Genomic DNA, 23810 nt, shown 5'->3' with positions numbered 1-23810 from the left:
GTGTATCTGCTTGTTCCACCCGAACAGGCAGTGGGTTACAGTTTCCCACCACTCCCAATGTGAGTGAAATATTTTCCCCCTCCACTGATTTGAATCTTAAAGAAGAAGCCGGGAAGCAAGCTCCCTTTCTTTTCGACGACATTTCACATTTTGTAGTCGGCGGGGTTCACACCTGCGTGGGGAAAGCGCAATGGATTTCAAGTCCATCGCATTAACCACTCGGCCCACGAATACAGAACCACACTGACAGCTTCACTTCCCAGGTCTGTCTGCCTGTGGAGCAGAGAAAGAGTGAATTATCGCAGAGTTTGTTTGAATCCAATCATTTCACAGTGATTCGAAAGGGTTAAATATCTGCACACGGCGAGTCTAGGTGTTTCATCGCAAAAGATGAAATGAACTTTCAGTCAAAAACAAAACACGAGACTGCAGGAGGAACTGTGAAGGTCAGGCAACATCGGTGGAATGAGAATCAGAGACAACGTTTCAGAATTCCGTTTTCTCCGACAGGTACTGTCGAGTTTCTCTTTTTGTCTCGGCTTCTCAGCATCCGCATTCCCTCACGTCAGACATTAATTCAATCCAGAAACCCCTTTGGGGAAAGGATTTCTGTTTGGGGAACATTTTCCTGACCCCATTAAAAGCGGACGGTTTCAAAGCCAAGAACGGGCAGCAAGCACACCGCCCCTGGGTGGGCTCGAACCACCAACCTTTCGGTTAACAGCCGAACGCGCTAACCAATTGCGCCACAGAGGCAGGTGCGAGTGTGGGCTGCACCATCGCTTAGGGGAGGCTGTTAGTGAGTTCATAATTCAGCCGGCCCCGCCGAGAATTACAATTGTCGTCTATCAGTTTTACTTTTACATAATAAAGCCTGGGACATTCATTGTGGAGACACCGGGGACAGTCTGCAGACACATCCATGTCACGAGGAACTAGCTTTGTGCTCCGGGGCCGTCGCCCTTCCAGCCTTTCAGTGTTTTGCCTGTTCCCGAGTTCTCTCATTGGCTCGGAGGAGAGAAGGGGTTTGAATTCCTGATGTGCAGGAACGACAATTCTTTCAATGTCTCAGATCAGTTCATACCCCGAGAACATCAGAGTCAATCTCCCGGCCTCTACAACAAGAGGACGTTGTCTGGACTGTCTCTGGACAATCGTTAGGATGAATGTAGATTGGTAAATGTATTTGGTGACAGTTCTGTTCTAGCCCTGTGAGCGGAACGTGGATCTGAAGGAATAAAAGGGTCATTAACAACATCGATCTGAAATTGGATACGTGACAAGAAACAGAGCCATCACTAACAGTTTGCTTTTGAACTGGAGAAGGTTTCTCGTGAAATTAGCTTGAGGCTCGAGGTATGCAAGGTCAACATAACTTAGGTAAAACACGCAAACACTTGCCTCTTTAGCAGACAGTGAAAGGATTACAAGACGCAAATTAAACATTTTCGACAAGTGATACAGGGGACTGGGAAGATAAGTATTATAAACTGTGAACACCAATGTTCTGGAGCACAATACTTACATTCAAAGACCGAAAACATCCAGGTCCTGATTAATCAGATTGCATTGTGGTACTTTTCTGCAAAACTTCCACTTGTAATGTCCTACAAAAGAGTGACAAAACCCATCCCTGTCAGCCCAGGATAGAAAATCCGAAGGGATGAACGTTTGCTTATTTTCTGAAGACTCACAAAGCCAAGACTGGGTTTTGGTGATTGTTTCCTTTCCACTCCCAGGAGCCGCAGTGGTTGGGGCGGTGGGTTGGGAAAAGTAAAACGTGCCCGTCAGCAGCGTGTGGGGTTATTTCAGCTTCCTCTCATCTGACAACGCTGTGACTTGACTCCGATGTTCTCAGAGATATTTATTGACGCGAGACAATGAGAAGATTCTCATTCCCGCAGATCGGGAATTCAAACCGTTTGCCGGCTTCAGGACAATGAGAAAGATTAATTGGGGTGTGTGAAGAAGCTGTGAGCTGCATTTCAAACAGTTAGGTGGACTCAGATGCGTCATCCATTGCGCCCCGGCCCTTTGCGTATCTTACGCCACCATGCTGCAGAGTTCTGACGTTAACACGGACATGCGCAGCAATGGGAACAGTCACAAGGTCAACAACCAAAGATAATCAGCGTCACTGCTTCCCTTCCACAGTCACAACTTTGTGAAGCAGTATCTTTCACTGGCAAAGGAAACACCCTTGTCCTCAGGTGCCTGCTTCATTTCGATCACGATTTCCAGCCCCTCACTGTTCTAGTCTCATTTCCAAACACTTGGCTCATAGCCTCAAAAGAAGCTCTGCGTGTATCTGCTTGTTCCACCCGAACAGGCAGTGGGTTACAGTTTCCCACCACTCCCAATGTGAGTGAAATATTTTTCCCCCTCCACTGATTTGAATCTTAAAGAAGAAGCCGGGGAGCAAGCTCCCTTTCTTTTCGGCGACATTTCTCATTTTGTAGTCGGCGGGGTTCACACCTGCGTGGGGAAAGCGCAATGGATTTCAAGTCCATCGCATTAACCACTCCGCCCACGAATACAGAACCACACTGACAGCTTCACTTCCCAGGTCTGTCTGCCTGTGGAGCAGAGAAAGAGTGAATTATCGCAGAGTTTGTTTGAATCCAATCATTTCACAGTGATTCGAAAGGGTTAAATATCTGCACACGGCGAGTCTAGGTGTTTCATCGCAAAAGATGAAATGAACTTTCAGTCAAAAACAAAACACGAGACTGCAGGAGGAACTGAGAAGGTCAGGCAACATCGGTGGAATGAGAATCAGAGACAGCGTTTCAGAATTCCGTTTTCTCCGACAGGGACTGTCGAGTTTCTCTTTTTGTCTCGGCTTCTCAGCATCCGCATTCCCTCACGTCAGACATTAATTCAATCCAGAAACCCCTTTGGGGAAAGGATTTCTGTTTGGGGAACATTTTCCTGACCCCATTAAAAGCGGACGGTTTCAAAGCCAAGAACGGGCAGCAAACACACCGCCCCTGGGTGGGCTCGAACCACCAACCTTTCGGTTAACAGCCGAACGCGCTAACCAATTGCGCCACAGAGGCACGTGCGAGTGTGGGCTGCACCATCGCTTAGGGGAGGCTGTTAGTGAGTTCATAATTCAGCCGGCCCCACCGAGAATTACAATTGTCGTCTATCAGTTTTACTTTTACATAATAAAGCCTGGGACATTCATTGTGGAGACACCGGGGACAGTCTGCAGACACATCCATGTCACGAGGAACTAGCTTTGTGCTCCGGGGCCGTCGCCCTTCCAGCCTTTCAGTGTTTTGCCTGTTCCCGAGTTCTCTCATTGGCTCGGAGGAGAAAAGGGGTTTGAATTCCTGATGTGCAGGAACGACAATTCTTTCAATGTCTCAGATCAGTTCATACCCCGAGAACATCAGAGTCAATCTCCCGGCCTCTACAACAAGAGGACGTTGTCTGGACTGTCTCTGGACAATCGTTAGGATGAATGTAGATTGGTAAATGTATTTGGTGACAGTTCTGTTCTAGCCCTGTGAGCGAAACGTGGATCTGAAGGAATAAAAGGGTCATTAACAACATCGATCTGAAATTGGATACGTGACAAGAAACAGAGCCATCACTAACAGTTTGCTTTTGAACTGGAGAAGGTTTCTCGTGAAATTAGCTCGAGGCTCGAGGTATGCAAGGTCAACATAACTTAGGTAAAACACGCAAACACTTGCCTCTTTAGCAGACAGTGAAAGGATTACAAGACGCAAATTAAACATTTTCGACAAGTGATACAGGGGACTGGGAAGATAAGTATTATAAACTGTGAACACCAATGTTCTGGAGCACAATACTTACATTCAAAGACCGAAAACATCCAGGTCCTGATTAATCAGATTGCATTGTGGTACTTTTCTGCAAAACTTCCACTTGTAATGTCCTACAAAAGAGTGACAAAACCCATCCCTGTCAGCCCAGGATAGAAAATCCGAAGGGATGAACGTTTGCTTATTTTCTGAAGACTCACAAAGCCAAGACTGGGTTTTGGTGATTGTTTCCTTTCCACTCCCAGGAGCCGCAGTGGTTGGGGCGGTGGGTTGGGAAAAGTAAAACGTGCCCGTCAGCAGCGTGTGGGGTTATTTCAGCTTCCTCTCATCTGACAACGCTGTGACTTGACTCCGATGTTCTCAGAGATATTTATTGACGCGAGACAATGAGAAGATTCTCATTCCCGCAGATCGGGAATTCAAACCGTTTGCCGGCTTCAGGACAATGAGAAAGATTAATTGGGGTGTGTGAAGAAGCTGTGAGCTGCATTTCAAACAGTTAGGTGGACTCAGATGCGTCATCCATTGCGCCCCGGCCCTTTGCGTATCTTACGCCACCATGCTGCAGAGTTCTGACGTTAACACGGACATGCGCAGCAATGGGAACAGTCACAAGGTCAACAACCAAAGATAATCAGTGTCACTGCTTCCCTTCCACAGTCACAACTTTGTGAAGCAGTATCTTTCACTGGCAAAGGAAACACCCTTGTCCTCAGGTGCCTGCTTCATTTCGATCACGATTTCCAGCCCCTCACTGTTCTAGTCTCATTTCCAAACACTTGGCTCATAGCCTCAAAAGAAGCTCTGCGTGTATCTGCTTGTTCCACTCGAACAGGCAGTGGGTTACAGTTTCCCACCACTCCCAATGTGAGTGAAATATTTTTCCCCCTCCACTGATTTGAATCTTAAAGAAGAAGCCGGGGAGCAAGCTCCCTTTCTTTTCGGCGACATTTCTCATTTTGTAGTCGGCGGGGTCCACACCTGCGTGGGGAAAGCGCAATGGATTTCAAGTCCATCGCATTAACCACTCGCCCACGAATACAGAACCACACTGACAGCTTCACTTCCCAGGTCTGTCTGCCTGTGGAGCAGAGAAAGAGTGAATTATCGCAGAGTTTGTTTGAATCCAATCATTTCACAGTGATTCGAAAGGGTTAAATATCTGCACACGGCGAGTCTAGGTGTTTCATCGCAAAAGATGAAATGAACTTTCAGTCAAAAACAAAACACGAGACTGCAGGAGGAACTGAGAAGGTCAGGCAACATCGGTGGAATGAGAATCAGAGACAGCGTTTCAGAATTCCGTTTTCTCCGACAGGGACTGTCGAGTTTCTTTTTTGTCTCGGCTTCTCAGCATCCGCATTCCCTCACGTCAGACATTAATTCAATCCAGAAACCCCTTTGGGGAAAGGATTTCTGTTTGGGGAACATTTTCCTGACCCCATTAAAAGCAGACGGTTTCAAAGCCAAGAACGGGCAGCAAACACACCGCCCCTGGGTGGGCTCGAACCACCAACCTTTCGGTTAACAGCCGAACGCGCTAACCAATTGCGCCACAGAGGCACGTGCGAGTGTGGGCTGCACCATCGCTTAGGGGAGGCTGTTAGTGAGTTCATAATTCAGCCGGCCCCACCGAGAATTACAATTGTCGTCCATCAGTTTTACTTTTACATAATAAAGCCTGGGACATTCATTGTGGAGACACCGGGGACAGTCTGCAGACACATCCATGTCACGAGGAACTAGCTTTGTGCTCCGGGGCCGTCGCCCTTCCAGCCTTTCAGTGTTTTGCCTGTTCCCGAGTTCTCTCATTGGCTCGGAGGAGAGAAGGGGTTTGAATTCCTGATGTGCAGGAACGACAATTCTTTCAATGTCTCAGATCAGTTCATACCCCGAGAACATCAGAGTCAATCTCCCGGCCTCTACAACAAGAGGACGTTGTCTGGACTGTCTCTGGACAATCGTTAGGATGAATGTAGATTGGTAAATGTATTTGGTGACAGTTCTGTTCTAGCCCTGTGAGCGAAACGTGGATCTGAAGGAATAAAAGGGTCATTAACAACATCGATCTGAAATTGGATACGTGACAAGAAACAGAGCCATCACTAACAGTTTGCTTTTGAACTGGAGAAGGTTTCTCGTGAAATTAGCTTGAGGCTCGAGGTATGCAAGGTCAACATAACTTAGGTAAAACACGCAAACACTTGCCTCTTTAGCAGACAGTGAAAGGATTACAAGACGCAAATTAAACATTTTCGACAAGTGATACAGGGGACTGGGAAGATAAGTATTATAAACTGTGAACACCAATGTTCTGGAGCACAATACTTACATTCAAAGACCGAAAACATCCAGGTCCTGATTAATCAGATTGCATTGTGGTACTTTTCTGCAAAACTTCCACTTGTAATGTCCTACAAAAGAGTGACAAAACCCATCCCTGTCAGCCCAGGATAGAAAATCCGAAGGGATGAACGTTTGCTTATTTTCTGAAGACTCACAAAGCCAAGACTGGGTTTTGGTGATTGTTTCCTTTCCACTCCCAGGAGCCGCAGTGGTTGGGGCGGTGGGTTGGGAAAAGTAAAACGTGCCCGTCAGCAGCGTGTGGGGTTATTTCAGCTTCCTCTCATCTGACAACGCTGTGACTTGACTCCGATGTTCTCAGAGATATTTATTGACGCGAGACAATGAGAAGATTCTCATTCCCGCAGATCGGGAATTCAAACCGTTTGCCGGCTTCAGGACAATGAGAAAGATTAATTGGGGTGTGTGAAGAAGCTGTGAGCTGCATTTCAAACAGTTAGGTGGACTCAGATGCGTCATCCATTGCGCCCCGGCCCTTTGCGTATCTTACGCCACCATGCTGCAGAGTTCTGACGTTAACACGGACATGCGCAGCAATGGGAACAGTCACAAGGTCAACAACCAAAGATAATCAGTGTCACTGCTTCCCTTCCACAGTCACAACTTTGTGAAGCAGTATCTTTCACTGGCAAAGGAAACACCCTTGTCCTCAGGTGCCTGCTTCATTTCGATCACGATTTCCAGCCCCTCACTGTTCTAGTCTCATTTCCAAACACTTGGCTCATAGCCTCAAAAGAAGCTCTGCGTGTATCTGCTTGTTCCACTCGAACAGGCAGTGGGTTACAGTTTCCCACCACTCCCAATGTGAGTGAAATATTTTTCCCCCTCCACTGATTTGAATCTTAAAGAAGAAGCCGGGGAGCAAGCTCCCTTTCTTTTCGGCGACATTTCTCATTTTGTAGTCGGCGGGGTCCACACCTGCGTGGGGAAAGCGCAATGGATTTCAAGTCCATCGCATTAACCACTCCGCCCACGAATACAGAACCACACTGACAGCTTCACTTCCCAGGTCTGTCTGCCTGTGGAGCAGAGAAAGAGTGAATTATCGCAGAGTTTGTTTGAATCCAATCATTTCACAGTGATTCGAAAGGGTTAAATATCTGCACACGGCGAGTCTAGGTGTTTCATCGCAAAAGATGAAATGAACTTTCAGTCAAAAACAAAACACGAGACTGCAGGAGGAACTGAGAAGGTCAGGCAACATCGGTGGAATGAGAATCAGAGACAGCGTTTCAGAATTCCGTTTTCTCCGACAGGGACTGTCGAGTTTCTCTTTTTGTCTCGGCTTCTCAGCATCCGCATTCCCTCACGTCAGACATTAATTCAATCCAGAAACCCCTTTGGGGAAAGGATTTCTGTTTGGGGAACATTTTCCTGACCCCATTAAAAGCGGACGGTTTCAAAGCCAAGAACGGGCAGCAAACACACCGCCCCTGGGTGGGCTCGAACCACCAACCTTTCGGTTAACAGCCGAACGCGCTAACCAATTGCGCCACAGAGGCACGTGCGAGTGTGGGCTGCACCATCGCTTAGGGGAGGCTGTTAGTGAGTTCATAATTCAGCCGGCCCCACCGAGAATTACAATTGTCGTCCATCAGTTTTACTTTTACATAATAAAGCCTGGGACATTCATTGTGGAGACACCGGGGACAGTCTGCAGACACATCCATGTCACGAGGAACTAGCTTTGTGCTCCGGGGCCGTCGCCCTTCCAGCCTTTCAGTGTTTTGCCTGTTCCCGAGTTCTCTCATTGGCTCGGAGGAGAGAAGGGGTTTGAATTCCTGATGTGCAGGAACGACAATTCTTTCAATGTCTCAGATCAGTTCATACCCCGAGAACATCAGAGTCAATCTCCCGGCCTCTACAACAAGAGGACGTTGTCTGGACTGTCTCTGGACAATCGTTAGGATGAATGTAGATTGGTAAATGTATTTGGTGACAGTTCTGTTCTAGCCCTGTGAGCGAAACGTGGATCTGAAGGAATAAAAGGGTCATTAACAACATCGATCTGAAATTGGATACGTGACAAGAAACAGAGCCATCACTAACAGTTTGCTTTTGAACTGGAGAAGGTTTCTCGTGAAATTAGCTTGAGGCTCGAGGTATGCAAGGTCAACATAACTTAGGTAAAACACGCAAACACTTGCCTCTTTAGCAGACAGTGAAAGGATTACAAGACGCAAATTAAACATTTTCGACAAGTGATACAGGGGACTGGGAAGATAAGTATTATAAACTGTGAACACCAATGTTCTGGAGCACAATACTTACATTCAAAGACCGAAAACATCCAGGTCCTGATTAATCAGATTGCATTGTGGTACTTTTCTGCAAAACTTCCACTTGTAATGTCCTACAAAAGAGTGACAAAACCCATCCCTGTCAGCCCAGGATAGAAAATCCGAAGGGATGAACGTTTGCTTATTTTCTGAAGACTCACAAAGCCAAGACTGGGTTTTGGTGATTGTTTCCTTTCCACTCCCAGGAGCCGCAGTGGTTGGGGCGGTGGGTTGGGAAAAGTAAAACGTGCCCGTCAGCAGCGTGTGGGGTTATTTCAGCTTCCTCTCATCTGACAACGCTGTGACTTGACTCCGATGTTCTCAGAGATATTTATTGACGCGAGACAATGAGAAGATTCTCATTCCCGCAGATCGGGAATTCAAACCGTTTGCCGGCTTCAGGACAATGAGAAAGATTAATTGGGGTGTGTGAAGAAGCTGTGAGCTGCATTTCAAACAGTTAGGTGGACTCAGATGCGTCATCCATTGCGCCCCGGCCCTTTGCGTATCTTACGCCACCATGCTGCAGAGTTCTGACGTTAACACGGACATGCGCAGCAATGGGAACAGTCACAAGGTCAACAACCAAAGATAATCAGTGTCACTGCTTCCCTTCCACAGTCACAACTTTGTGAAGCAGTATCTTTCACTGGCAAAGGAAACACCCTTGTCCTCAGGTGCCTGCTTCATTTCGATCACGATTTCCAGCCCCTCACTGTTCTAGTCTCATTTCCAAACACTTGGCTCATAGCCTCAAAAGAAGCTCTGCGTGTATCTGCTTGTTCCACTCGAACAGGCAGTGGGTTACAGTTTCCCACCACTCCCAATGTGAGTGAAATATTTTTCCCCCTCCACTGATTTGAATCTTAAAGAAGAAGCCGGGGAGCAAGCTCCCTTTCTTTTCGGCGACATTTCTCATTTTGTAGTCGGCGGGGTCCACACCTGCGTGGGGAAAGCGCAATGGATTTCAAGTCCATCGCATTAACCACTCCGCCCACGAATACAGAACCACACTGACAGCTTCACTTCCCAGGTCTGTCTGCCTGTGGAGCAGAGAAAGAGTGAATTATCGCAGAGTTTGTTTGAATCCAATCATTTCACAGTGATTCGAAAGGGTTAAATATCTGCACACGGCGAGTCTAGGTGTTTCATCGCAAAAGATGAAATGAACTTTCAGTCAAAAACAAAACACGAGACTGCAGGAGGAACTGAGAAGGTCAGGCAACATCGGTGGAATGAGAATCAGAGACAGCGTTTCAGAATTCCGTTTTCTCCGACAGGGACTGTCGAGTTTCTCTTTTTGTCTCGGCTTCTCAGCATCCGCATTCCCTCACGTCAGACATTAATTCAATCCAGAAACCCCTTTGGGGAAAGGATTTCTGTTTGGGGAACATTTTCCTGACCCCATTAAAAGCGGACGGTTTCAAAGCCAAGAACGGGCAGCAAACACACCGCCCCTGGGTGGGCTCGAACCACCAACCTTTCGGTTAACAGCCGAACGCGCTAACCAATTGCGCCACAGAGGCACGTGCGAGTGTGGGCTGCACCATCGCTTAGGGGAGGCTGTTAGTGAGTTCATAATTCAGCCGGCCCCACCGAGAATTACAATTGTCGTCCATCAGTTTTACTTTTACATAATAAAGCCTGGGACATTCATTGTGGAGACACCGGGGACAGTCTGCAGACACATCCATGTCACGAGGAACTAGCTTTGTGCTCCGGGGCCGTCGCCCTTCCAGCCTTTCAGTGTTTTGCCTGTTCCCGAGTTCTCTCATTGGCTCGGAGGAGAGAAGGGGTTTGAATTCCTGATGTGCAGGAACGACAATTCTTTCAATGTCTCAGATCAGTTCATACCCCGAGAACATCAGAGTCAATCTCCCGGCCTCTACAACAAGAGGACGTTGTCTGGACTGTCTCTGGACAATCGTTAGGATGAATGTAGATTGGTAAATGTATTTGGTGACAGTTCTGTTCTAGCCCTGTGAGCGAAACGTGGATCTGAAGGAATAAAAGGGTCATTAACAACATCGATCTGAAATTGGATACGTGACAAGAAACAGAGCCATCACTAACAGTTTGCTTTTGAACTGGAGAAGGTTTCTCGTGAAATTAGCTTGAGGCTCGAGGTATGCAAGGTCAACATAACTTAGGTAAAACACGCAAACACTTGCCTCTTTAGCAGACAGTGAAAGGATTACAAGACGCAAATTAAACATTTTCGACAAGTGATACAGGGGACTGGGAAGATAAGTATTATAAACTGTGAACACCAATGTTCTGGAGCACAATACTTACATTCAAAGACCGAAAACATCCAGGTCCTGATTAATCAGATTGCATTGTGGTACTTTTCTGCAAAACTTCCACTTGTAATGTCCTACAAAAGAGTGACAAAACCCATCCCTGTCAGCCCAGGATAGAAAATCCGAAGGGATGAACGTTTGCTTATTTTCTGAAGACTCACAAAGCCAAGACTGGGTTTTGGTGATTGTTTCCTTTCCACTCCCAGGAGCCGCAGTGGTTGGGGCGGTGGGTTGGGAAAAGTAAAACGTGCCCGTCAGCAGCGTGTGGGGTTATTTCAGCTTCCTCTCATCTGACAACGCTGTGACTTGACTCCGATGTTCTCAGAGATATTTATTGACGCGAGACAATGAGAAGATTCTCATTCCCGCAGATCGGGAATTCAAACCGTTTGCCGGCTTCAGGACAATGAGAAAGATTAATTGGGGTGTGTGAAGAAGCTGTGAGCTGCATTTCAAACAGTTAGGTGGACTCAGATGCGTCATCCATTGCGCCCCGGCCCTTTGCGTATCTTACGCCACCATGCTGCAGAGTTCTGACGTTAACACGGACATGCGCAGCAATGGGAACAGTCACAAGGTCAACAACCAAAGATAATCAGTGTCACTGCTTCCCTTCCACAGTCACAACTTTGTGAAGCAGTATCTTTCACTGGCAAAGGAAACACCCTTGTCCTCAGGTGCCTGCTTCATTTCGATCACGATTTCCAGCCCCTCACTGTTCTAGTCTCATTTCCAAACACTTGGCTCATAGCCTCAAAAGAAGCTCTGCGTGTATCTGCTTGTTCCACTCGAACAGGCAGTGGGTTACAGTTTCCCACCACTCCCAATGTGAGTGAAATATTTTTCCCCCTCCACTGATTTGAATCTTAAAGAAGAAGCCGGGGAGCAAGCTCCCTTTCTTTTCGGCGACATTTCTCATTTTGTAGTCGGCGGGGTCCACACCTGCGTGGGGAAAGCGCAATGGATTTCAAGTCCATCGCATTAACCACTCCGCCCACGAATACAGAACCACACTGACAGCTTCACTTCCCAGGTCTGTCTGCCTGTGGAGCAGAGAAAGAGTGAATTATCGCAGAGTTTGTTTGAATCCAATCATTTCACAGTGATTCGAAAGGGTTAAATATCTGCACACGGCGAGTCTAGGTGTTTCATCGCAAAAGATGAAATGAACTTTCAGTCAAAAACAAAACACGAGACTGCAGGAGGAACTGAGAAGGTCAGGCAACATCGGTGGAATGAGAATCAGAGACAGCGTTTCAGAATTCAGTTTTCTCCGACAGGGACTGTCGAGTTTCTTTTTTGTCTCGGCTTCTCAGCATCCGCATTCCCTCACGTCAGACATTAATTCAATCCAGAAACCCCTTTGGGGAAAGGATTTCTGTTTGGGGAACATTTTCCTGACCCCATTAAAAGCAGACGGTTTCAAAGCCAAGAACGGGCAGCAAACACACCGCCCCTGGGTGGGCTCGAACCACCAACCTTTCGGTTAACAGCCGAACGCGCTAACCAATTGCGCCACAGAGGCACGTGCGAGTGTGGGCTGCACCATCGCTTAGGGGAGGCTGTTAGTGAGTTCATAATTCAGCCGGCCCCACCGAGAATTACAATTGTCGTCCATCAGTTTTACTTTTACATAATAAAGCCTGGGACATTCATTGTGGAGACACCGGGGACAGTCTGCAGACACATCCATGTCACGAGGAACTAGCTTTGTGCTCCGGGGCCGTCGCCCTTCCAGCCTTTCAGTGTTTTGCCTGTTCCCGAGTTCTCTCATTGGCTCGGAGGAGAGAAGGGGTTTGAATTCCTGATGTGCAGGAACGACAATTCTTTCAATGTCTCAGATCAGTTCATACCCCGAGAACATCAGAGTCAATCTCCCGGCCTCTACAACAAGAGGACGTTGTCTGGACTGTCTCTGGACAATCGTTAGGATGAATGTAGATTGGTAAATGTATTTGGTGACAGTTCTGTTCTAGCCCTGTGGATCGAGCGAAACGTGGATCTGAAGGAATAAAAGGGTCATTAACAACATCGATCTGAAATTGGATACGTGACAAGAAACAGAGCCATCACTAACAGTTTGCTTTTGAACTGGAGAAGGTTTCTCGTGAAATTAGCTTGAGGCTCGAGGTATGCAAGGTCAACATAACTTAGGTAAAACACGCAAACACTTGCCTCTTTAGCAGACAGTGAAAGGATTACAAGACGCAAATTAAACATTTTCGACAAGTGATACAGGGGACTGGGAAGATAAGTATTATAAACTGTGAACACCAATGTTCTGGAGCACAATACTTACATTCAAAGACCGAAAACATCCAGGTCCTGATTAATCAGATTGCATTGTGGTACTTTTCTGCAAAACTTCCACTTGTAATGTCCTACAAAAGAGTGACAAAACCCATCCCTGTCAGCCCAGGATAGAAAATCCGAAGGGATGAACGTTTGCTTATTTTCTGAAGACTCACAAAGCCAAGACTGGGTTTTGGTGATTGTTTCCTTTCCACTCCCAGGAGCCGCAGTGGTTGGGGCGGTGGGTTGGGAAAAGTAAAACGTGCCCGTCAGCAGCGTGTGGGGTTATTTCAGCTTCCTCTCATCTGACAACGCTGTGACTTGACTCCGATGTTCTCAGAGATATTTATTGACGCGAGACAATGAGAAGATTCTCATTCCCGCAGATCGGGAATTCAAACCGTTTGCCGGCTTCAGGACAATGAGAAAGATTAATTGGGGTGTGTGAAGAAGCTGTGAGCTGCATTTCAAACAGTTAGGTGGACTCAGATGCGTCATCCATTGCGCCCCGGCCCTTTGCGTATCTTACGCCACCATGCTGCAGAGTTCTGACGTTAACACGGACATGCGCAGCAATGGGAACAGTCACAAGGTCAACAACCAAAGATAATCAGTGTCACTGCTTCCCTTCCACAGTCACAACTTTGTGAAGCAGTATCTTTCACTGGCAAAGGAAACACCCTTGTCCTCAGGTGCCTGCTTCATTTCGATCACGATTTCCAGCCCCTCACTGTTCTAGTCTCATTTCCAAACACTTGGCTCATAGCCTCAAAAGAAGCTCTGCGTGTATCTGCTTGTTCCACTCGAACAGGCAGTGGGTTACAGTTTCCCACCACTCCCAATGTGAGTGAAATATTTTTCCCCCTCCACTGATTTGAATCTTAAAGAAGAAGCCGGGGAGCAAGCTCCCTTTCTTTTCGGCGACATTTCTCATTTTGTAGTCGGCGGGGTCCACACCTGCGTGGGGAAAGCGCAATGGATTTCAAGTCCATCGCATTAACCACTCCGCCCACGAATACAGAACCACACTGACAGCTTCACTTCCCAGGTCTGTCTGCCTGTGGAGCAGAGAAAGAGTGAATTATCGCAGAGTTTGTTTGAATCCAATCATTTCACAGTGATTCGAAAGGGTTAAATATCTGCACACGGCGAGTCGAGGTGTTTCATCGCAAAAGATGAAATGAACTTTCAGTCAAAAACAAAACACGAGACTGCAGGAGGAACTGAGAAGGTCAGGCAACATCGGTGGAATGAGAATCAGAGACAGCGTTTCAGAATTCCGTTTTCTCCGACAGGGACTGTCGAGTTTCTCTTTTTGTCTCGGCTTCTCAGCATCCGCATTCCCTCACGTCAGACATTAATTCAATCCAGAAACCCCTTTGGGGAAAGGATTTCTGTTTGGGGAACATTTTCCTGACCCCATTAAAAGCGGACGGTTTCAAAGCCAAGAACGGGCAGCAAACACACCGCCCCTGGGTGGGCTCGAACCACCAACCTTTCGGTTAACAGCCGAACGCGCTAACCAATTGCGCCACAGAGGCACGTGCGAGTGTGGGCTGCACCATCGCTTAGGGGAGGCTGTTAGTGAGTTCATAATTCAGCCGGCCCCACCGAGAATTACAATTGTCGTCCATCAGTTTTACTTTTACATAATAAAGCCTGGGACATTCATTGTGGAGACACCGGGGACAGTCTGCAGACACATCCATGTCACGAGGAACTAGCTTTGTGCTCCGGGGCCGTCGCCCTTCCAGCCTTTCAGTGTTTTGCCTGTTCCCGAGTTCTCTCATTGGCTCGGAGGAGAGAAGGGGTTTGAATTCCTGATGTGCAGGAACGACAATTCTTTCAATGTCTCAGATCAGTTCATACCCCGAGAACATCAGAGTCAATCTCCCGGCCTCTACAACAAGAGGACGTTGTCTGGACTGTCTCTGGACAATCGTTAGGATGAATGTAGATTGGTAAATGTATTTGGTGACAGTTCTGTTCTAGCCCTGTGAGCGAAACGTGGATCTGAAGGAATAAAAGGGTCATTAACAACATCGATCTGAAATTGGATACGTGACAAGAAACAGAGCCATCACTAACAGTTTGCTTTTGAACTGGAGAAGGTTTCTCGTGAAATTAGCTTGAGGCTCGAGGTATGCAAGGTCAACATAACTTAGGTAAAACACGCAAACACTTGCCTCTTTAGCAGACAGTGAAAGGATTACAAGACGCAAATTAAACATTTTCGACAAGTGATACAGGGGACTGGGAAGATAAGTATTATAAACTGTGAACACCAATGTTCTGGAGCACAATACTTACATTCAAAGACCGAAAACATCCAGGTCCTGATTAATCAGATTGCATTGTGGTACTTTTCTGCAAAACTTCCACTTGTAATGTCCTACAAAAGAGTGACAAAACCCATCCCTGTCAGCCCAGGATAGAAAATCCGAAGGGATGAACGTTTGCTTATTTTCTGAAGACTCACAAAGCCAAGACTGGGTTTTGGTGATTGTTTCCTTTCCACTCCCAGGAGCCGCAGTGGTTGGGGCGGTGGGTTGGGAAAAGTAAAACGTGCCCGTCAGCAGCGTGTGGGGTTATTTCAGCTTCCTCTCATCTGACAACGCTGTGACTTGACTCCGATGTTCTCAGAGATATTTATTGACGCGAGACAATGAGAAGATTCTCATTCCCGCAGATCGGGAATTCAAACCGTTTGCCGGCTTCAGGACAATGAGAAAGATTAATTGGGGTGTGTGAAGAAGCTGTGAGCTGCATTTCAAACAGTTAGGTGGACTCAGATGCGTCATCCATTGCGCCCCGGCCCTTTGCGTATCTTACGCCACCATGCTGCAGAGTTCTGACGTTAACACGGACATGCGCAGCAATGGGAACAGTCACAAGGTCAACAACCAAAGATAATCAGTGTCACTGCTTCCCTTCCACAGTCACAACTTTGTGAAGCAGTATCTTTCACTGGCAAAGGAAACACCCTTGTCCTCAGGTGCCTGCTTCATTTCGATCACGATTTCCAGCCCCTCACTGTTCTAGTCTCATTTCCAAACACTTGGCTCATAGCCTCAAAAGAAGCTCTGCGTGTATCTGCTTGTTCCACTCGAACAGGCAGTGGGTTACAGTTTCCCACCACTCCCAATGTGAGTGAAATATTTTTCCCCCTCCACTGATTTGAATCTTAAAGAAGAAGCCGGGGAGCAAGCTCCCTTTCTTTTCGGCGACATTTCTCATTTTGTAGTCGGCGGGGTCCACACCTGCGTGGGGAAAGCGCAATGGATTTCAAGTCCATCGCATTAACCACTCGGCCCACGAATACAGAACCACACTGACAGCTTCACTTCCCAGGTCTGTCTGCCTGTGGAGCAGAGAAAGAGTGAATTATCGCAGAGTTTGTTTGAATCCAATCATTTCACAGTGATTCGAAAGGGTTAAATATCTGCACACGGCGAGTCTAGGTGTTTCATCGCAAAAGATGAAATGAACTTTCAGTCAAAAACAAAACACGAGACTGCAGGAGGAACTGAGAAGGTCAGGCAACATCGGTGGAATGAGAATCAGAGACAGCGTTTCAGAATTCCGTTTTCTCCGACAGGGACTGTCGAGTTTCTTTTTTGTCTCGGCTTCTCAGCATCCGCATTCCCTCACGTCAGACATTAATTCAATCCAGAAACCCCTTTGGGGAAAGGATTTCTGTTTGGGGAACATTTTCCTGACCCCATTAAAAGCGGACGGTTTCAAAGCCAGGAACGGGCAGCAAACACACCGCCCCTGGGTGGGCTCGAACCACCAACCTTTCGGTTAACAGCCGAACGCGCTAACCAATTGCGCCACAGAGGCACGTGCGAGTGTGGGCCGCACCATCGCTTAGGGGAGGCTGTTAGTGAGTTCATAATTCAGCCGGCCCCACCGAGAATTACAATTGTCGTCCATCAGTTTTACTTTTACATAATAAAGCCTGGGACATTCATTGTGGAGACACCGGGGACAGTCTGCAGACACATCCATGTCACGAGGAACTAGCTTTGTGCTCCGGGGCCGTCGCCCTTCCAGCCTTTCAGTGTTTTGCCTGTTCCCGAGTTCTCTCATTGGCTCGGAGGAGAGAAGGGGTTTGAATTCCTGATGTGCAGGAACGACAATTCTTTCAATGTCTCAGATCAGTTCATACCCCGAGAACATCAGAGTCAATCTCCCGGCCTCTACAACAAGAGGACGTTGTCTGGACTGTCTCTGGACAATCGTTAGGATGAATGTAGATTGGTAAATGTATTTGGTGACAGTTCTGTTCTAGCCCTGTGAGCGAAACGTGGATCTGAAGGAATAAAAGGGTCATTAACAACATCGATCTGAAATTGGATACGTGACAAGAAACAGAGCCATCACTAACAGTTTGCTTTTGAACTGGAGAAGGTTTCTCGTGAAATTAGCTTGAGGCTCGAGGTATGCAAGGTCAACATAACTTAGGTAAAACACGCAAACACTTGCCTCTTTAGCAGACAGTGAAAGGATTACAAGACGCAAATTAAACATTTTCGACAAGTGATACAGGGGACTGGGAAGATAAGTATTATAAACTGTGAACACCAATGTTCTGGAGCACAATACTTACATTCAAAGACCGAAAACATCCAGGTCCTGATTAATCAGATTGCATTGTGGTACTTTTCTGCAAAACTTCCACTTGTAATGTCCTACAAAAGAGTGACAAAACCCATCCCTGTCAGCCCAGGATAGAAAATCCGAAGGGATGAACGTTTGCTTATTTTCTGAAGACTCACAAAGCCAAGACTGGGTTTTGGTGATTGTTTCCTTTCCACTCCCAGGAGCCGCAGTGGTTGGGGCGGTGGGTTGGGAAAAGTAAAACGTGCCCGTCAGCAGCGTGTGGGGTTATTTCAGCTTCCTCTCATCTGACAACGCTGTGACTTGACTCCGATGTTCTCAGAGATATTTATTGACGCGAGACAATGAGAAGATTCTCATTCCCGCAGATCGGGAATTCAAACCGTTTGCCGGCTTCAGGACAATGAGAAAGATTAATTGGGGTGTGTGAAGAAGCTGTGAGCTGCATTTCAAACAGTTAGGTGGACTCAGATGCGTCATCCATTGCGCCCCGGCCCTTTGCGTATCTTACGCCACCATGCTGCAGAGTTCTGACGTTAACACGGACATGCGCAGCAATGGGAACAGTCACAAGGTCAACAACCAAAGATAATCAGTGTCACTGCTTCCCTTCCACAGTCACAACTTTGTGAAGCAGTATCTTTCACTGGCAAAGGAAACACCCTTGTCCTCAGGTGCCTGCTTCATTTCGATCACGATTTCCAGCCCCTCACTGTTCTAGTCTCATTTCCAAACACTTGGCTCATAGCCTCAAAAGAAGCTCTGCGTGTATCTGCTTGTTCCACTCGAACAGGCAGTGGGTTACAGTTTCCCACCACTCCCAATGTGAGTGAAATATTTTTCCCCCTCCACTGATTTGAATCTTAAAGAAGAAGCCGGGGAGCAAGCTCCCTTTCTTTTCGGCGACATTTCTCATTTTGTAGTCGGCGGGGTCCACACCTGCGTGGGGAAAGCGCAATGGATTTCAAGTCCATCGCATTAACCACTCGGCCCACGAATACAGAACCACACTGACAGCTTCACTTCCCAGGTCTGTCTGCCTGTGGAGCAGAGAAAGAGTGAATTATCGCAGAGTTTGTTTGAATCCAATCATTTCACAGTGATTCGAAAGGGTTAAATATCTGCACACGGCGAGTCTAGGTGTTTCATCGCAAAAGATGAAATGAACTTTCAGTCAAAAACAAAACACGAGACTGCAGGAGGAACTGAGAAGGTCAGGCAACATCGGTGGAATGAGAATCAGAGACAGCGTTTCAGAATTCAGTTTTCTCCGACAGGGACTGTCGAGTTTCTTTTTTGTCTCGGCTTCTCAGCATCCGCATTCCCTCACGTCAGACATTAATTCAATCCAGAAACCCCTTTGGGGAAAGGATTTCTGTTTGGGGAACATTTTCCTGACCCCATTAAAAGCGGACGGTTTCAAAGCCAAGAACGGGCAGCAAACACACCGCCCCTGGGTGGGCTCGAACCACCAACCTTTCGGTTAACAGCCGAACGCGCTAACCAATTGCGCCACAGAGGCACGTGCGAGTGTGGGCTGCACCATCGCTTAGGGGAGGCTGTTAGTGAGTTCATAATTCAGCCGGCCCCACCGAGAATTACAATTGTCGTCCATCAGTTTTACTTTTACATAATAAAGCCTGGGACATTCATTGTGGAGACACCGGGGACAGTCTGCAGACACATCCATGTCACGAGGAACTAGCTTTGTGCTCCGGGGCCGTCGCCCTTCCAGCCTTTCAGTGTTTTGCCTGTTCCCGAGTTCTCTCATTGGCTCGGAGGAGAGAAGGGGTTTGAATTCCTGATGTGCAGGAACGACAATTCTTTCAATGTCTCAGATCAGTTCATACCCCGAGAACATCAGAGTCAATCTCCCGGCCTCTACAACAAGAGGACGTTGTCTGGACTGTCTCTGGACAATCGTTAGGATGAATGTAGATTGGTAAATGTATTTGGTGACAGTTCTGTTCTAGCCCTGTGGATCGAGCGAAACGTGGATCTGAAGGAATAAAAGGGTCATTAACAACATCGATCTGAAATTGGATACGTGACAAGAAACAGAGCCATCACTAACAGTTTGCTTTTGAACTGGAGAAGGTTTCTCGTGAAATTAGCTTGAGGCTCGAGGTATGCAAGGTCAACATAACTTAGGTAAAACACGCAAACACTTGCCTCTTTAGCAGACAGTGAAAGGATTACAAGACGCAAATTAAACATTTTCGACAAGTGATACAGGGGACTGGGAAGATAAGTATTATAAACTGTGAACACCAATGTTCTGGAGCACAATACTTACATTCAAAGACCGAAAACATCCAGGTCCTGATTAATCAGATTGCATTGTGGTACTTTTCTGCAAAACTTCCACTTGTAATGTCCTACAAAAGAGTGACAAAACCCATCCCTGTCAGCCCAGGATAGAAAATCCGAAGGGATGAACGTTTGCTTATTTTCTGAAGACTCACAAAGCCAAGACTGGGTTTTGGTGATTGTTTCCTTTCCACTCCCAGGAGCCGCAGTGGTTGGGGCGGTGGGTTGGGAAAAGTAAAACGTGCCCGTCAGCAGCGTGTGGGGTTATTTCAGCTTCCTCTCATCTGACAACGCTGTGACTTGACTCCGATGTTCTCAGAGATATTTATTGACGCGAGACAATGAGAAGATTCTCATTCCCGCAGATCGGGAATTCAAACCGTTTGCCGGCTTCAGGACAATGAGAAAGATTAATTGGGGTGTGTGAAGAAGCTGTGAGCTGCATTTCAAACAGTTAGGTGGACTCAGATGCGTCATCCATTGCGCCCCGGCCCTTTGCGTATCTTACGCCACCATGCTGCAGAGTTCTGACGTTAACACGGACATGCGCAGCAATGGGAACAGTCACAAGGTCAACAACCAAAGATAATCAGCGTCACTGCTTCCCTTCCACAGTCACAACTTTGTGAAGCAGTATCTTTCACTGGCAAAGGAAACACCCTTGTCCTCAGGTGCCTGCTTCATTTCGATCACGATTTCCAGCCCCTCACTGTTCTAGTCTCATTTCCAAACACTTGGCTCATAGCCTCAAAAGAAGCTCTGCGTGTATCTGCTTGTTCCACTCGAACAGGCAGTGGGTTACAGTTTCCCACCACTCCCAATGTGAGTGAAATATTTTTCCCCCTCCACTGATTTGAATCTTAAAGAAGAAGCCGGGGAGCAAGCTCCCTTTCTTTTCGGCGACATTTCTCATTTTGTAGTCGGCGGGGTCCACACCTGCGTGGGGAAAGCGCAATGGATTTCAAGTCCATCGCATTAACCACTCGGCCCACGAATACAGAACCACACTGACAGCTTCACTTCCCAGGTCTGTCTGCCTGTGGAGCAGAGAAAGAGTGAATTATCGCAGAGTTTGTTTGAATCCAATCATTTCACAGTGATTCGAAAGGGTTAAATATCTGCACACGGCGAGTCGAGGTGTTTCATCGCAAAAGATGAAATGAACTTTCAGTCAAAAACAAAACACGAGACTGCAGGAGGAACTGAGAAGGTCAGGCAACATCGGTGGAATGAGAATCAGAGACAGCGTTTCAGAATTCAGTTTTCTCCGACAGGGACTGTCGAGTTTCTCTTTTTGTCTCGGCTTCTCAGCATCCGCATTCCCTCACGTCAGACATTAATTCAATCCAGAAACCCCTTTGGGGAAAGGATTTCTGTTTGGGGAACATTTTCCTGACCCCATTAAAAGCGGACGGTTTCAAAGCCAAGAACGGGCAGCAAACACACCGCCCCTGGGTGGGCTCGAACCACCAACCTTTCGGTTAACAGCCGAACGCGCTAACCAATTGCGCCACAGAGGCACGTGCGAGTGTGGGCTGCACCATCGCTTAGGGGAGGCTGTTAGTGAGTTCATAATTCAGCCGGCCCCACCGAGAATTACAATTGTCGTCCATCAGTTTTACTTTTACATAATAAAGCCTGGGACATTCATTGTGGAGACACCGGGGACAGTCTGCAGACACATCCATGTCACGAGGAACTAGCTTTGTGCTCCGGGGCCGTCGCCCTTCCAGCCTTTCAGTGTTTTGCCTGTTCCCGAGTTCTCTCATTGGCTCGGAGGAGAGAAGGGGTTTGAATTCCTGATGTGCAGGAACGACAATTCTTTCAATGTCTCAGATCAGTTCATACCCCGAGAACATCAGAGTCAATCTCCCGGCCTCTACAACAAGAGGACGTTGTCTGGACTGTCTCTGGACAATCGTTAGGATGAATGTAGATTGGTAAATGTATTTGGTGACAGTTCTGTTCTAGCCCTGTGAGCGAAACGTGGATCTGAAGGAATAAAAGGGTCATTAACAACATCGATCTGAAATTGGATACGTGACAAGAAACAGAGCCATCACTAACAGTTTGCTTTTGAACTGGAGAAGGTTTCTCGTGAAATTAGCTTGAGGCTCGAGGTATGCAAGGTCAACATAACTTAGGTAAAACACGCAAACACTTGCCTCTTTAGCAGACAGTGAAAGGATTACAAGACGCAAATTAAACATTTTCGACAAGTGATACAGGGGACTGGGAAGATAAGTATTATAAACTGTGAACACCAATGTTCTGGAGCACAATACTTACATTCAAAGACCGAAAACATCCAGGTCCTGATTAATCAGATTGCATTGTGGTACTTTTCTGCAAAACTTCCACTTGTAATGTCCTACAAAAGAGTGACAAAACCCATCCCTGTCAGCCCAGGATAGAAAATCCGAAGGGATGAACGTTTGCTTATTTTCTGAAGACTCACAAAGCCAAGACTGGGTTTTGGTGATTGTTTCCTTTCCACTCCCAGGAGCCGCAGTGGTTGGGGCGGTGGGTTGGGAAAAGTAAAACGTGCCCGTCAGCAGCGTGTGGGGTTATTTCAGCTTCCTCTCATCTGACAACGCTGTGACTTGACTCCGATGTTCTCAGAGATATTTATTGACGCGAGACAATGAGAAGATTCTCATTCCCGCAGATCGGGAATTCAAACCGTTTGCCGGCTTCAGGACAATGAGAAAGATTAATTGGGGTGTGTGAAGAAGCTGTGAGCTGCATTTCAAACAGTTAGGTGGACTCAGATGCGTCATCCATTGCGCCCCGGCCCTTTGCGTATCTTACGCCACCATGCTGCAGAGTTCTGACGTTAACACGGACATGCGCAGCAATGGGAACAGTCACAAGGTCAACAACCAAAGATAATCAGTGTCACTGCTTCCCTTCCACAGTCACAACTTTGTGAAGCAGTATCTTTCACTGGCAAAGGAAACACCCTTGTCCTCAGGTGCCTGCTTCATTTCGATCACGATTTCCAGCCCCTCACTGTTCTAGTCTCATTTCCAAACACTTGGCTCATAGCCTCAAAAGAAGCTCTGCGTGTATCTGCTTGTTCCACTCGAACAGGCAGTGGGTTACAGTTTCCCACCACTCCCAATGTGAGTGAAATATTTTTCCCCCTCCACTGATTTGAATCTTAAAGAAGAAGCCGGGGAGCAAGCTCCCTTTCTTTTCGGCGACATTTCTCATTTTGTAGTCGGCGGGGTCCACACCTGCGTGGGGAAAGCGCAATGGATTTCAAGTCCATCGCATTAACCACTCCGCCCACGAATACAGAACCACACTGACAGCTTCACTTCCCAGGTCTGTCTGCCTGTGGAGCAGAGAAAGAGTGAATTATCGCAGAGTTTGTTTGAATCCAATCATTTCACAGTGATTCGAAAGGGTTAAATATCTGCACACGGCGAGTCTAGGTGTTTCATCGCAAAAGATGAAATGAACTTTCAGTCAAAAACAAAACACGAGACTGCAGGAGGAACTGAGAAGGTCAGGCAACATCGGTGGAATGAGAATCAGAGACAGCGTTTCAGAATTCAGTTTTCTCCGACAGGGACTGTCGAGTTTCTTTTTTGTCTCGGCTTCTCAGCATCCGCATTCCCTCACGTCAGACATTAATTCAATCCAGAAACCCCTTTGGGGAAAGGATTTCTGTTTGGGGAACATTTTCCTGACCCCATTAAAAGCGGACGGTTTCAAAGCCAAGAACGGGCAGCAAACACACCGCCCCTGGGTGGGCTCGAACCACCAACCTTTCGGTTAACAGCCGAACGCGCTAACCAATTGCGCCACAGAGGCACGTGCGAGTGTGGGCTGCA

General features: G+C 47.2%; 11 non-coding genes across 11 annotated transcripts; all 11 read right to left on the bottom strand.

The window, feature by feature from the left end:
* Positions 1-682: 682 nt before the first annotated feature.
* Positions 683-756, bottom strand: trnan-guu (transfer RNA asparagine (anticodon GUU)). The gene has a single exon. It is a non-coding gene; the product is annotated as a tRNA-Asn (tRNA).
* A 2229-nt stretch (positions 757-2985) lies between these two features.
* Positions 2986-3059, bottom strand: trnan-guu (transfer RNA asparagine (anticodon GUU)). Its single transcript has one exon. It is a non-coding gene; the product is annotated as a tRNA-Asn (tRNA).
* Positions 3060-5286: 2227 nt separating this feature from the next.
* Positions 5287-5360, bottom strand: trnan-guu (transfer RNA asparagine (anticodon GUU)). The gene has a single exon. It is a non-coding gene; the product is annotated as a tRNA-Asn (tRNA).
* Positions 5361-7589: 2229 nt separating this feature from the next.
* On the bottom strand, positions 7590-7663 carry trnan-guu (transfer RNA asparagine (anticodon GUU)). The gene has a single exon. It is a non-coding gene; the product is annotated as a tRNA-Asn (tRNA).
* A 2229-nt stretch (positions 7664-9892) lies between these two features.
* trnan-guu (transfer RNA asparagine (anticodon GUU)) lies at positions 9893-9966 on the bottom strand. The gene has a single exon. It is a non-coding gene; the product is annotated as a tRNA-Asn (tRNA).
* Positions 9967-12194: 2228 nt separating this feature from the next.
* trnan-guu (transfer RNA asparagine (anticodon GUU)) lies at positions 12195-12268 on the bottom strand. The gene has a single exon. It is a non-coding gene; the product is annotated as a tRNA-Asn (tRNA).
* A 2234-nt stretch (positions 12269-14502) lies between these two features.
* Positions 14503-14576, bottom strand: trnan-guu (transfer RNA asparagine (anticodon GUU)). The gene has a single exon. It is a non-coding gene; the product is annotated as a tRNA-Asn (tRNA).
* A 2228-nt stretch (positions 14577-16804) lies between these two features.
* Positions 16805-16878, bottom strand: trnan-guu (transfer RNA asparagine (anticodon GUU)). Its single transcript has one exon. It is a non-coding gene; the product is annotated as a tRNA-Asn (tRNA).
* A 2228-nt stretch (positions 16879-19106) lies between these two features.
* trnan-guu (transfer RNA asparagine (anticodon GUU)) lies at positions 19107-19180 on the bottom strand. Its single transcript has one exon. It is a non-coding gene; the product is annotated as a tRNA-Asn (tRNA).
* Positions 19181-21414: 2234 nt separating this feature from the next.
* trnan-guu (transfer RNA asparagine (anticodon GUU)) lies at positions 21415-21488 on the bottom strand. The gene has a single exon. It is a non-coding gene; the product is annotated as a tRNA-Asn (tRNA).
* A 2228-nt stretch (positions 21489-23716) lies between these two features.
* Positions 23717-23790, bottom strand: trnan-guu (transfer RNA asparagine (anticodon GUU)). Its single transcript has one exon. It is a non-coding gene; the product is annotated as a tRNA-Asn (tRNA).
* Between the last annotated feature and the right edge of the window lie 20 nt (positions 23791-23810).

This window comes from Hemiscyllium ocellatum, assembly GCF_020745735.1.
Source record: "Hemiscyllium ocellatum isolate sHemOce1 chromosome 27 unlocalized genomic scaffold, sHemOce1.pat.X.cur. SUPER_27_unloc_18, whole genome shotgun sequence".
Classification (NCBI taxonomy): domain Eukaryota; kingdom Metazoa; phylum Chordata; class Chondrichthyes; order Orectolobiformes; family Hemiscylliidae; genus Hemiscyllium; species Hemiscyllium ocellatum.
Note: the sequence above shows the minus strand (reverse complement) of the source record. Positions and strands in the feature narration are given on the sequence as shown.